Below are 14,273 nucleotides of genomic sequence, written 5' to 3'. Positions count from 1 at the left end.
TCCGGACTGCGCGCCTAGAACCGCTAGACCACAGCGGCCGGCCGTGCTGTACCACTTGCTTTGCTTCTTCAGTGTAGATGTGTATGTAAACTTGGTCAAGGAGATTACCATCATGTTTATTCAGACACTGTATTCGAAATTTATAGACTATAACTGATGATTGCAATAAATCAATTAAAACGATGTGGTTCCAGAAACGTTCAACGATATGAGAATCGCTGACCAGAGAGCAGTGTTGACTGCAGTACGAACTGTGTAACTGTAGCAGTTAGTTGTTGCTAGTCGCTTGTGTGAGGTTGTCTGCACTTGTCTGCAGTCTGCTCTGGTCGGGAATCTGGAGATGGAGTATTATTCTATAAGGTAAAGAAGCAGCGTCGCGCATATCTAGTAATGTATCTCAACTGTCATCCAAATGTTTTAAAAATGTCCTAATAATAATTTTGGTTATATAAAGTAATTTATAAAAAGCATTCATTAAAAAAAAAAAAAAACAGTTGCTTCCTTTCACAAATCACAAATGTGTAAGCCAGCATTGCACGGAGTTGTGCCAAAAAAAAAAAAAAAAAAAAAAAAAAAATTAGGTAAGAGCAGATATATTCGCCGTTTTTTTTATTGAGGTAAGAATTTTTGCTTTTTATTCAGAATGATCTTACAGGGCCACGACGCAGCACTGCTGTCGTCCAAATTTTACCAGGTTACTGAATTTATTTTTTATTATGAGGTTTATGAATTTTTCTGTTTCGAGCTTACATTAAATGAGAAAAGAATTTTGTGGGTACATTAAATGTGAATGCATTTGAGCACGGAGATTATAAGTGGGAACCAATTTTGTTCTGAGGTCACATAAAAATTAGAATCGCTATCCATAATAATTATTTTAATTTCAATTTTAATTTTGTGGGGAGGTTACACTTGGCGACCCTGTCAGGATCGTATTTCTTTGTGAATCTCTGAGAAGTAGTCATATATCTGCTCTTATTTACTTAAATGTAGTTTGCATCTGGCGCAACGCATTTACTAATTTGTCACTTTTTCTTTCACAGATCATCGGCAATTTATTGCTCTTTGTTGTAATTGTGTTTGTTCCATTTTTGCTTTGTCTTTGTTTCATTTTGTGCTTAATTTTGATTTGTGGAAAATGCCGCAAAAAACTGTTAACAGTACATCGCGATGTGTAATGAGTGATATAGCCGACTCAAATAATTTGACCGATAATACTTGCAACACTCAGTGTAATAATAATAATCCTCCATTTACAGACAATCAGTGCGTACCAATCACTAGTAATGATTTTAATGCTAATGATTAGCAAACAAATTCAACTATGTTCACCATAAATGTAACAATTGATGATGTGGCATGTTCCAATACAATGAACACTGCACAGTTTGACACACCCGGTTTGCAAAATTTGAATAGTGAACAGATAAATTTTTTTCACGAAGATGAACAATGTAGTCAAAATACGTCAGATTTATTTGATTCCGAGATAGTGACCAACAGTGCACATCCGATTGGCAAATCTTTTTGTGAATTACAGAATAACCAAATGGTTGCACAAAACGTGATAATTGCAGATACACCATTACACAGTACAGAGAATAGAGCCGATAATTTTGGCTGGGATTAAGTTATGGCATTATTACGACAAATGAATGAAAAACTAGACAATGAGCACAAACAACTTAATGAAAATCTCAAACGAATTAATGAATCGTACAAACAACGTAATGAAAATCTCGGACAGTGGAATGAAAAACTAAACAACAATTTCAAACAACTTAATGAAAAACAAGACAACAATTCCAAACAGTTGAACGAAAAACACGACAACCTTAATGAACAGAACAAACAACTTAGTGAACAGATTACAGCCGTTGCCGTGCAATGTCACGATACTAAAGAACAATTACGTGAGGAAATTAAGGCTTGTGCTAGTAACAGTAGTGAAGAAATTAGATCTGTTGCACAAGAATTAGGTAATACATATGCAGCCACAACAAAATCACTTAGAGACGAAAGTAGTGCAGTCACTGAACAATGTTCAGAAAACGCAACACAGAGTTTAATTTAGAGTCACCAGAACTTCCACGCACTCTGGATACGGAAGTCAATAAGAAATCTGAACAACAGATCAGCCAAATTGACGAACGTATTAAAGTAACAGAAATGAAAAATGTTTTAGCCTCTAACATGGCACAGCATACGCCACTTTGCGAACATTTGTCAAACTCACAAAGCCAGTATCATTTAGGTAATTTACAGAGAATACGTGAGTTAGACTCCGAACAGTCACAGACAAACAGACTGTTACACAAACCTGAACCTGTTCACACATTCAGAGACGATAACGTTGATTACAAGCAATTTTTATCCGTAAAAAAATCTAAGGTACTTAATAAAGACAGAACACAGAGTCACGCTTTGGAGTGGATACGACAATTTGCTTTTGTTTTTTCATCAGTTTGGCCCGTAATGCAGAAACTAGCATTGGCTTGGATACAACAATTTGTTTTTGAATTTTCACCGGCATTGCCTGTAACGCAGAAGCTAAAATTTATTTGCCGTGCATAATAGACCTCAGGGGATTCATTACACTTCGATGAATATGTGTCGTAGCGTGCACAGTGCCCCGAGCCGTACTAGTGCTGTTTCATCTTTAGTTTTCTGCACTGCTGCCTTCTCTTCTACTATCCTTTATATCTATCAAAACAGCACTTCAACTATCGATCTATCTATGATTAAGAATGAATAAAGAAAACCTGACATGACAAGTTTTACCGAAAGTGACAATTTTCATTAGGCACTCCAGAACAACCACCAGAATTTTAATAATGGACAAAATTTTAATCATCAGTGTGTACAAAATTTTCAGCAGTCGCAAACACATTTTGGTAACAATACAGGTTTTTCACCGCAACAGCATCAAAGCCAGCCGGTTAGCATACCTAACCAACAATGCAGTCTGCAAGGTCAACCAAGCTTTAATGTTTCGCCGCCTACACGTATAGCGTCAGCTCCAACAAATAGTAACGCACAGCAAAAAGGGAATAGGTACGTACAGAAAACACACCATTTCAATTCCTATCGCAATGCACCGTATAGAAATGACTATCATGACAGATGTAAAAGTAATGAGAACAATTTTCAGCGTACGTTTAATAACAGTCTATCTTATCAGCAGCAAAATCATCCGCAACAACAAATTATCATGAATGAACCAGACAATAGATATCATTCCGAACGTAATACGTCAGGAAGAAATAACAGAACAGTACAAATAGTTGAAATGCCACAGCATCCTCCCGAAAATAATAGCACGACAGATAGAATTTGACTAGATACAGTACAGATTGCATCTTACAGTAACGCAAGCAATGCTTTTGACACGCAGAATGTTGTTCACGAAAATATTATTACTTTTGACGACATCCGATACACACTTTTGCATTAAAAGACAGAATCACAACGTACGTAGACGACATTCTTACTGCAGAAGCTAACTGGTCTGAACACAATCTGATTCTTGAACAACTGTTGCAAACATTTCGTGCACAAGGACTCACAGTTAATCTCAGTAAATCGCACTTTGGCAAAACTTCTATAAAATTTCTTGGACATGTAATTTCAGCAGAAGGCATTGCGCCTGACCCGGAAAAACTTCAAGCTTTACGTGACATTACTGTTCCTACGACGAAGAAACAACTACGCACCTTTTTGGGTTTTATTAACTTTTTTCGTAAATTTATTCATTACTCTGCATTAGACACCCCTAGATTATGTCAATTGACGGGTAAAAACACTATTTGGTCCTGGGATAGGCAAGCACATTCTGAATTTATGAACCTGAAAGAAGCTTTGTTGAATGCACCACTTTTATCACATCCAGATCTTAGTAGAAATTTTTCCATTGCCACCAACAGTTCTAACACCGCTTTAGGCGTACACATTTTTCAGGAAATTGAAGAAGATGGTACTACAGTAATTTAAAACATCGCCTTTGCAAGTCGCATTCTGTCACCTGCTAAACGCAATTATTCTGTTACAGAACTTGAAACATTATGTGCTGTTTGGGCATTTACGAGATTTCGGCATTTTCTTTATGGAAGACACACTACCGTTTACACAGATCATAGAGCTATACAGTTTTTACTTTCCGCTAAATTTACACACGACAGATTAAGCAGATGGAAGCTTTATTTACAGGAATTTAATTTTAGAATTGTTCACATTCCCGGCGCACAAAATATTGTAGCAGACGCACTATCCCGTTCTCTCAGCAACAATCAGCAAGACATCGCAACCAACTTCTGCAAAGCAAATTTCAGTGTCATGTACATTCAACAAGTTGCATTTGAAAATTTCATTTCGTCGTCATCACAAGACACAGCACAAGAGGAGAGTAAAGACAACGTATGGAAAGAAATTAAACACCTTTGGCAAGATAGGAATAATGTTACCATTAGAAACCATTACATTGTACGGAATAATATTCTGTTTCGTCGCTCTCACCCTGACAGCAACAATTGGTTATTATGTATTCCTGACGAGCCTGTTAACATATTAATTTGGTATACTCATTTAAGTTACGCACATTACGGAGCCAGAAAATGTTTTCTTATACTGAGACAGAACTGTTATTTTACCAACATGGAGAAACGTATTCGACGAGTTTTAGCGTCATGTAAAATCTGTCAGAAAACTAAGTCAGATACGACTTCACATATTCCTTCGTTACATCCCATTGTACCTGTTAAATTGAGACACATGGCTGCTGTATATATTTTTGGTCCGATTCCCAGAACTAATAGAGGTTTTTGCTACATCTTTGTCGCTGTTGAACTCACTTCAAAATTTGTTACCTTCACTCCGTTACGCAAAGCTACTGCTAAAACTGTTTCGGAAGCATTTGTAAAACATTTTCTATTCCATGTAGGGCATGTATTGAAAGTAATTTCCGACAATGGATCACAGTTTCGATCTGCTATATGGACACGTATGTTACGAGCTAGAAACATTTCTCCGATCTATATATCCAGGTACCATGCTTCGTCGAACCCTTGTGAACGACTAATGTAAGAAATTGGTAAACTATGTTGAATATACTGCCATAAAAAACATATTGATTGGGACACACACATACTCTCATTCCAAGATATAATTAATTCCATACCAAATGAATCTACTATGCTATCTCCGACTGTTATACTGAAAAATGTTGAACCACCTAACAAAATTAAAGAATTAGTACCCTTTCCTACATCTCGTCGACTACGACACCATGAAATATTGACATTGCGCTGAACAACATCAAACGTGCCGCAGAGCGCCGGAGAAGACAGAAAAAACAGGTTTGTACACGCCGTGACTTTCACATTGGACAGAAGATATTAGTACGCACACATTATTTATCCAACAGAGGAAAGAATAGGTGTAGTAAATTTAAACTTCTATACGAAGGTCCATATCGAATTCGCAGCATTCCTCACCCCAATGTAGTACACGTGGAAACTTTGAGAACCAGAAAAAGTAAAGGCAATCACCATGTCTCCAAGATTAAACCCTTTATTAAATGAATATACTTTATGATTTATCACACTGTAATGCCATTTCCTGATTTTTATATGACCAATGATGCAATTATATTTATGTGACTACTTACTGATGATTATCGTATTTTTTCTTGGCAAGTGCCCGGCAAGATAAGGTTAGCAGGTCGCTTTTCTTGTCGTTACACATCAGACCGTGAATATTTTTCCAGATAAGCTTACATATTTTATGACCAATTATGCAATTCTATCTAGTGACATATTAATTTTATCAAATTCTTTCTCCATTTAAGTCTTCAACTCTCGCCTCTATCAACTACACAACATACAAGTTGAACAAAGAAAGGCATTTCTTGTCGTTACACATCAGACCGTGCACATTTTCCATTCTTCATGTATGTATGATTGTTTTCCTGTTTCGTTTGTATGCACTTTGAAATATTTAAGATATAACAAACACCAGTTGACTTTGACATTTTGCCTTATGATATCTCAACATCGTGACTATTTTACATTTTTTTTGCTGCTACATTGTGATACTCTGTGTACTTTTTTGCACCTGCACACTGTCTATGTTTTTGACATATTCGTTTTCTGTCATGCTATGCTGTATGCTCAATTATATCACTAGAAACCAGTTTTTATTTAATGGGTATATGATTTAAATGCAAGACATTAATCATTGTTCATCATTTTCAGAAAGCAATAACGTGTCAAAGAAATAAATTAAACAAACCACAGCGGATTACTATGAAATGGGTATTTCACCTTCGGAATGAACGGAAGAAGATGCAATACCTCGTCACGAAGAGTAAATGGATCAGAATTAACAAGCATTAACAAGAATATACTATACACATCGTACGATAGCGGTCTTAACTAATTTTTTCTTTCAGAATACGAGGCGATTGATGCAGGCTGTCAGAACTACACATCTTAGTTTTAGTGATGAAATATGCTAGAAATAAGGAACTCTATACTATGAATAGTTGTATGAAGAAGTGTCTTTTTGCAGATGATAATGAATGGTGATGAATAGTGATGAAGAATATAGTAATATGAATAATGAAGTTTTTCTTTACAGGTGATTATAATAATGAAATTATGGTGATATGAATAACGAAGTTTTTGTTTATAGGTGTTGATAGTGATAAACTTTATATGGCCACTAAACGCGCCGCTTTTAAGTTTTTCTTTACAGAGGAGGATAATGACGAAGTTTATGTATTTATGCTATGTAGTTATTTAAGTATTTGTTGCAGTTCGTTTTGACAGTATGTCTTATGTCGCATGGTATGATGACTGAAGGTTTTGGAAAGGACAGCTAGAGAACATATATATTTAATATCCATTTCATTACCTGTAAATTCGAAGTTCACTACTATTCAGCATAATATGCGTTTCTTCTTTCAGCTTAATAGTCCATTTTGTATTTTTTTTCAGGAGAAACTATTCATGAAATTAATGTGCTATAAGCAGTTGGTCATTAAACCTGTTCTAGTACTTGCATTTTTTTTTACCCATTTGTGTGTGTCATTCATGAATGTGATCACATATACTTTATTTGTTTCATAACCTTGCTACAGCTGACTCATGATGAATGACATTACCTATCCTCATTTGCAGCAATAAGTCAAGAGTAAATATTGTTATGCCCCAGCAATTAATTATCGATCCCAAGGCAATGCATTGCTAGTACAAAAAAAAATAACAGTCCCAAATAATGCTACCAGTTTAAGAGAGTTCTCAGTAATACTGAATGATGTTTTTCTAATCACAGACCTTGAGTAATAGTTACAGTGTGTTACATTTTAAATATGTCATATGTCACTTGAATGATGAGTTCTGAGTAATAGTGAATGATATGTTGTAGTAATGCATACATGCTCTACACTCTTTAACTCCTGCTTTGAGGGATGACTTCTGATGTTTTCTAACTGGCCAATGAGTGCCAATAATTATTTTAAATATGTCGTATGTCACTTGAATGATGAAAAATGTTTTGTAATATTCAATACTTGCTATATGTTTAGTAACTGGCCAATGAATGCCACTGTTTCTTAAGTTTGTATTATGTCACTTACATGCTATATATATGAATACTAGTAGCTTGATGCTACACTCATTAGCTCCTGTTTTGAGGATGACTTCCGATGTTTTGTAACTGGCCAATGAGTGCCAATGATTACTATAACTAGCGGAATTATGTAAATAGTATGCCATTAATGAACTCGTGTTGAATGATCACTTTTGAATAATGCATAAAATGGTTTGTAACTGGGCAATGAGTGCCAATGTTCACTATAATCAGATGACTTATTAACATTAGTCTGTAATACTTCATACTTAGTACAGGAATGTTCAGTAACTAGGCGATGAGTGCCACCAATTACTCAAATCAGTTGATAGACTAGTGTAATACTCAATGATGACTGGCATAAGACTTAATGTCCTTCACCTTCTGACCTAATTACCAGGAATTACTGCAATATCCGTTTGTCCTGTCTATCCTCATGATCATGGAGCACTATATTTGGTTTTTGCACTAATTCTACGTTGGTGTACCTTACAAGAACGTGGTGTTGACACGACATGCTGTCCACCACCTTGAGCGATGGAGATGTTATTATGGTCCCACTGTTTGGTGTACCTAATGTACTACCAAAATGATAACATTGAATATTAATACGACATTTCAGTCTCTTGGCTACACTGATTAATTCTTCAGGGAAGAGAACTTCAGATTGTCTCACTTGGTGTTGTGCTTCTGTAGAAAGATATGGACTTTCAGTGCAGCTACGTGCAACCTACTGTGCTACAACCATGATGCAATCCTTCCCTTTCCTATCCTAGTTCTTGTAAAATGGTAAAAAAATACTACAGTGCGTGTGCACCTTATGTCATTTGTTAATATGATTTGTACTCATTGCGTATACATTTTGTCATTACCTGATATGTTCTGTACTACAGTGCGTGTGCATTTTATGTCATTTGTTAATATGTTTTGTACTCATTGCGTATACATTTTGGTTCAAATGGCTCTGAGCACTATGGGACTCAACTGCTGAGGTCATTAGTCCCCTAGAACTTAGAACTAGTTAAACCTAACTAACCTAAGGACATCACAAACATCCATGCCCGAGGCAGGATTCGAACCTGCGACCGTAGCGGTCTTGCGGTTCCAGACTGCAGCGCCTTTAACCGCACGGCCACTTCGGCCGGCGTATACATTTTGTCATTGCTTGATGTGTTCTGTACTCAGTGCATGTGCACTAGATTTTATTTCATGTTCTGCACGTATATATACGTATATATTCTGTGACTGTAAACTTAGTTAATTAAGAAAAATTTGTTGCTCATGGCAAGTCCAATTGACTCACCATCGCTATCAAATTTTTGCCCCTCCCCCCCCCCCCCCCCCCAGTGGAGGGTTATGTAAGAGGTATGCGCTGTTTGCGATATGAGAATCGCTGACCAGAGAGCAGTGTTGACTGCAGTACGAACTGTGTAACTGTAGTAGTTAGTTGTTGCTAGTCGCTTTTCTGAGGTTGTCTGCGCTTGTCTGCAGTCTGCTCTGGTCGGGAATCTGGAGATGGAGTATTATTCTATAAGGTAAAGAAGCAGCGTCGCGCATATCTAGTAATGTATCTGAACTGTCATCCAAATGTTTTAAAAATGTCTTAATAATAATTTTGGTAATTTAAAGTAATTTAAAAAAAAGCATTCATTAAAAAAAAAAAAAGAAACAGTTACTTCCTTTCACAAATCACAAATGTATAAGCCAGCATTGCACGGAGCTGTGCCAAAAAGAAAAAATTAGGTAAGAGCAGATATATTCGCCGTTTTTTTTATTGAGGTAAGAATTTTTGCTTTTTAATCAGAATGATCTTACAGGGCCACGACGCAGCACTGCTGTCATCCAAATTTTACCAGATTACTGAATTTATTTTTTATTATGAGGTTTAGGAATTTTTCAGTTTCGAGCTTACATTAAATGAGAAAAGAATTTTGTGGGTACATTAAATGTGAATGCATTTGTGCACGGAGATTATAAATGGGAACCAATTTTGTTCTGAGGTCACATAAAAATTAGAATCGCTATCCATAATAATTATTTTAATTTCAATTTTAATTTTGTGGAGAGGTTACAATATGTAGATTGAAGCAATGAATAAAAATTTGTACCGAGGCGGGGTTCGAAGCCAGGTCTCCTGCTCAGTAGGCACATGCACTAATCACTACGCCACCCTCGCACAGTGGCTTTGCTCAGCTGCATACACTATCCTAGCATGCCTCGATGCTCAGTCCAAATTCTCATTCACGTCTCGGCCCACTTTGTATTCTATCAAAACGCGAACAGCACTGAAGAGCCTCTCCAGTTCTATTGAAATAGCACTTCATCATCGAACGAAAAGGGGGATCCTACCTAAGAGGAAAAAAAAAGTTCAAATGTGTGTGAAATCTTATGGGACTTAACTGCTAAGGTCGTCAGTCCCTAAGCTTATACACTACTTAACCTAAATTATCCTAAGGACAAACACACACACCCATGCGCGAGGGAGGGCTCGAACCTCCGCTGGGACCAGCCGCACAGTCCATGACTGCAGCGCCTAGGACCGCTCCTCTAATCCCGCGCGGCTATCCTACCTAAAACCCAGGCGTAGGTGGTTTAATCAATGAAACTACATGGTTCCAGAGACCTTCTCAAGTCTCAAACATTTATGACGTATACATGCAGATTGAAATGACGAATGAAAATTTGTACCAAGATTGATCAAGTTTGGGGGGAATACTAAGTGAGCTGAGGCGTGAGTGGGTGTTTGGATTAAGGAGGGAGGTGTGTTAAGGTACTTTGTGCAGTTGTGCAAAGCCACTGTGCCAGCGGTAAGTGGTGGTTAACATATCTGCCTAGTGAGCAGGAGACCAGAATTCAAATCCTGGCCTTGGAACAAATTTGTAATCGTCGCTTCTGTGTATATACATCGTACCAATAAATTCTACACTAGCTTATGGAGAGATCTATCCCTGTACTACAGTGTCCATGTGATTATTCTTAGATTGGATAATTAACTGTTTTTTTCTTTCGGATTAAAATTTTACGGTGGGATTCATATTGGCAGTTAATGGTAAGGCTATATCGAGAAGATGCAGTCAGTAACGAGTTGAATCGTATTATTCGTAATGACTCTTTCGGAATTTTTATCCACGCCAACTGTTCGTGCACAACCGAGCGAGCATTGCACCACTCTCCGCTATATACCAGCCAGTCGAAGGATTATTTATTTAACTTAAAGAATAAAGAAACAGTCTTTAGTGCATAGCTAGAAACAATCTGAGGATACATTCAGAAAAAAACACTGTTGAGCCAAACCATGACGATCATATGCTTAATAGCGCTTCGCTTCATTTTTGTAAGGCAATTCGGAGCCGAAACTGCGTGGCATGGATTTGCCAGGTCCTTGGTAGGTTTGTGGTACCAGATGTCTATGCACAGATCTTGCAATTCCAGGAAATTAAAGGTCTGTTGTTTGTGAGAGCGAAACTGGTGCCTGATTGCAGTCCAGATGTGTTCCATTGGGTTGAAATCAAACGAATTTAGTTTCCAAGACATCAGTCTGACTTCAGCTCCATGCTTCTCAAAGCACTGTAGTGGCTTCTGGCTCTGACACGGACATCCTGCCAGAACATGCCATCGCTATTGCGGAAGACATCAAGCGTGGAGGGAAGCAGGTGGTCCACTATAATGTTCGCAGAGGCCATAGCTGTCGTGTTACCTTGGCTTACTATCACATGCCCCTGGAAGCCCAGGGGAATTTCCCTCATACCATAACTCTGTCCTCACTGACCTGTGTCGTTGACACAGTCCATGTTTTGAGCAGCCATTCGCCTGAGTGTCGATGTACACTCCTGGAAATTGAAATAAGAACACCGTGAATTCATTGTCCCAGGAAGGGGAAACTTTATTGACACATTCCTGGGGTCAGATACATCACATGATCACACTGACAGAACCACAGGCACATAGACACAGGCAACAGAGCATGCACAATGTCGGCACTAGTACAGTGTATATCCACCTTTCGCAGCAATGCAGGCTGCTATTCTCCCATGGAGACGATCGTAGAGATGCTGGATGTAGTCCTGTGGAACGGCTTGCCATGCCATTTCCACCTGGCGCCTCAGTTGGACCAGCGTTCGTGCTGGACGTGCAGACCGCGTGACACGACGCTTCATCCAGTCCCAAACATGCTCAATGGGGGACAGATCCGGAGATCTTGCTGGCCAGGGTAGTTGACTTACACCTTCTAGAGCACGTTGGGTGGCACGGGATACATGCGGACGTGCATTGTCCTGTTGGAACAGCAAGTTCCTTTGCCGGTCTAGGAATGGTAGAACGATGGGTTCGATGACGGTTTGGATGTACCATGAACTATTCAGTGTCCCCTCGACGATCACCAGTGGTGTACGGCCAGTGTAGGAGATTGCTCCCCACACCATGATGCCGGGTGTTGGCCCTGTGTGCCTCGGTCGTATGCAGTCCTGATTGTGGCGCTCACCTGCACTGCGCCAAACACGCATACGACCATCATTGGCACCAAGGCAGAAGCGACTCTCATCGCTGAAGACGACAAGTCTCCATTCGTCCCTCCATTCACGCCTGTCGCGACACCACTGGAGGCGGGCTGCACGATGTTGGGGCGTGAGCGGAAGACGGCCTAACGGTGTGCGGGACCGCAGCCCAGCTTCATGGAGACGGTTGCGAATGGTCCTCGCCGATACCCCAGGAGCAACAGTGTCCCTAATTTGCTGGGAAGTGGCGGTGCGGTCCCCTACGGCACTGCGTAGGATCCTACGGTCTTGGCGTGCATCCGTGCGTCGCTGCGGTCCGGTCCCAGGTCGACGGGCACGTGCACCTTCCGCCGATCACTGGCGACAACATCGATGTACTGTGGAGACCTCACGCCCCACGTGTTGAGCAATTCGGCGATACGTCCACCCGGCCTCCCGCATGCCCACTATACGCCCTCGCTCAAAGTCCGTCAACTGCACATACGGTTCACGTCCACGCTGTCGCGGCGTGCTACCAGTGTTAAAGACTGCGATGGAGCTCCGTATGCCACGGCAAACTGGCTGACAGTGACGGCGGCGGTGCACAAATGCTGCGCAGCTAGCGCCATTCGACGGCCAACACCGCGGTTCCTGGTGTGTCCGCTGTGCCGTGCGTATGATCATTGCTTGTACAGCCCTCTCGCAGTGTCCGGAGCAAGTATGGTGGGTCTGACACACCGGTGTCAATGTGTTCTTTTTTCCATTTCCAGGAGTGTATTTGGAGACGGCCATCGACTTGATGTAACAACATATGTGACTAATCTGACCAAATAATACATTTCCATTGATCCACAGTCCAATCTCGATGATCCAGTGATCGCTGCAATCATAACTGGCCATGTCGTTCGGTCATCATGGGAACATGTAGTGGTTCTCTGCTGTGGAGCCCCAAGTTCAGAAATGTTCTCTGAATTGTGTGCTCCCGAACACTTGTGCCTAACCCAGCCAGCATTGTACTCTGTCTTCAGATCTGCCGCATATCGTCGCCAGTCTTCCTTACAGAGAGTGCAAGCCTCTGACCTCCACACCCTGTGATGGGACGAGGCCATTCGACACTCTGTCGCCCAGGTTTCACCATCTTTCAGCTATCTTCCATAGATAATGAGGACAGTAGCTCGCAGCTGACCAGCTGAGTCGTTTCCGAGATGGTAACCCCCAGTTGTTGGGCTGTAGCCTCCCATCCCTTTGTCAGAGTAAATTATGTCAGTGGATTTTCCCATTTGTGACATGTATCTTTCCTAGAATGGGTCATCGTTCGTCACTGTTCCGCTTATATAGGTTGGATGAGGTGCCTCTACCGATAGATTTTATGCAACCCACAATACCTTCCAAAAGAACATGTGATATTTTTATATTCTCTCGCCCACTACGTGCTGACAATTAGTTCTGCAGGGAAAATTAACAAGACATTTTTGTAGAAAATGTAATATAGCTAAATTTTATACTGGGTTCCTCTTTCGATGGAGGCCATGGCTTTGGAGTGATTCAAGACACAACACATTTGAATGTCACTTTTGTACATTTTTCTTAAATAATTCGAAAACTTCCAGCGAAAACGTATCCCAGAACTACATTACATTTCTTACAAAAACTTGCTGTTCACTTTTTCTGTAGGACTAACAGTTCGCACACAACGAGCGGAAGAATAAAAAAATCTTGCATGTAGTATAGTGAAGGTGTTGCAGTTTGCATAAAACTCACAGGTGGGGGCAACTGACTCACCCTGTGCCCACAACGCCACCTGGCGGCACCGAATTTTGTGGTGGGCGGCGGTCATGTTTCGGCCCACCATTTTACGTTGCACCCGGAGAATCACGTGCCTTCGTAAACACGTCTTCTGAATTAAGATAATGTTTTTGTCGCAGGTGCATATTATCCTCGAAAGTGCTTTGCGGTACTGAAGCCAGTTGGTGCCGTATATTGCCATTTGCAGCCGGATGTGTTTCTGTTTCTTTTTATTTTTTCAAGTTGTACACTTTTGTTACGATGATTTTTGGTCTCATTAAACAAGCGCCGCGGTTTCAAGACGTTAATCTGACCAACTGTGTGCATATCTTGCACCGCTGAGTGGCGGGAATAGGACGCAGATTTTTTCCCTTAAAAGTCTTTCGTTGT

Source organism: Schistocerca serialis, chromosome 2 (assembly GCF_023864345.2).
Source record: "Schistocerca serialis cubense isolate TAMUIC-IGC-003099 chromosome 2, iqSchSeri2.2, whole genome shotgun sequence".
In the NCBI taxonomy this organism is placed as follows: Eukaryota; Metazoa; Arthropoda; class Insecta; order Orthoptera; family Acrididae; genus Schistocerca; species Schistocerca serialis.
Note: the sequence above shows the minus strand (reverse complement) of the source record.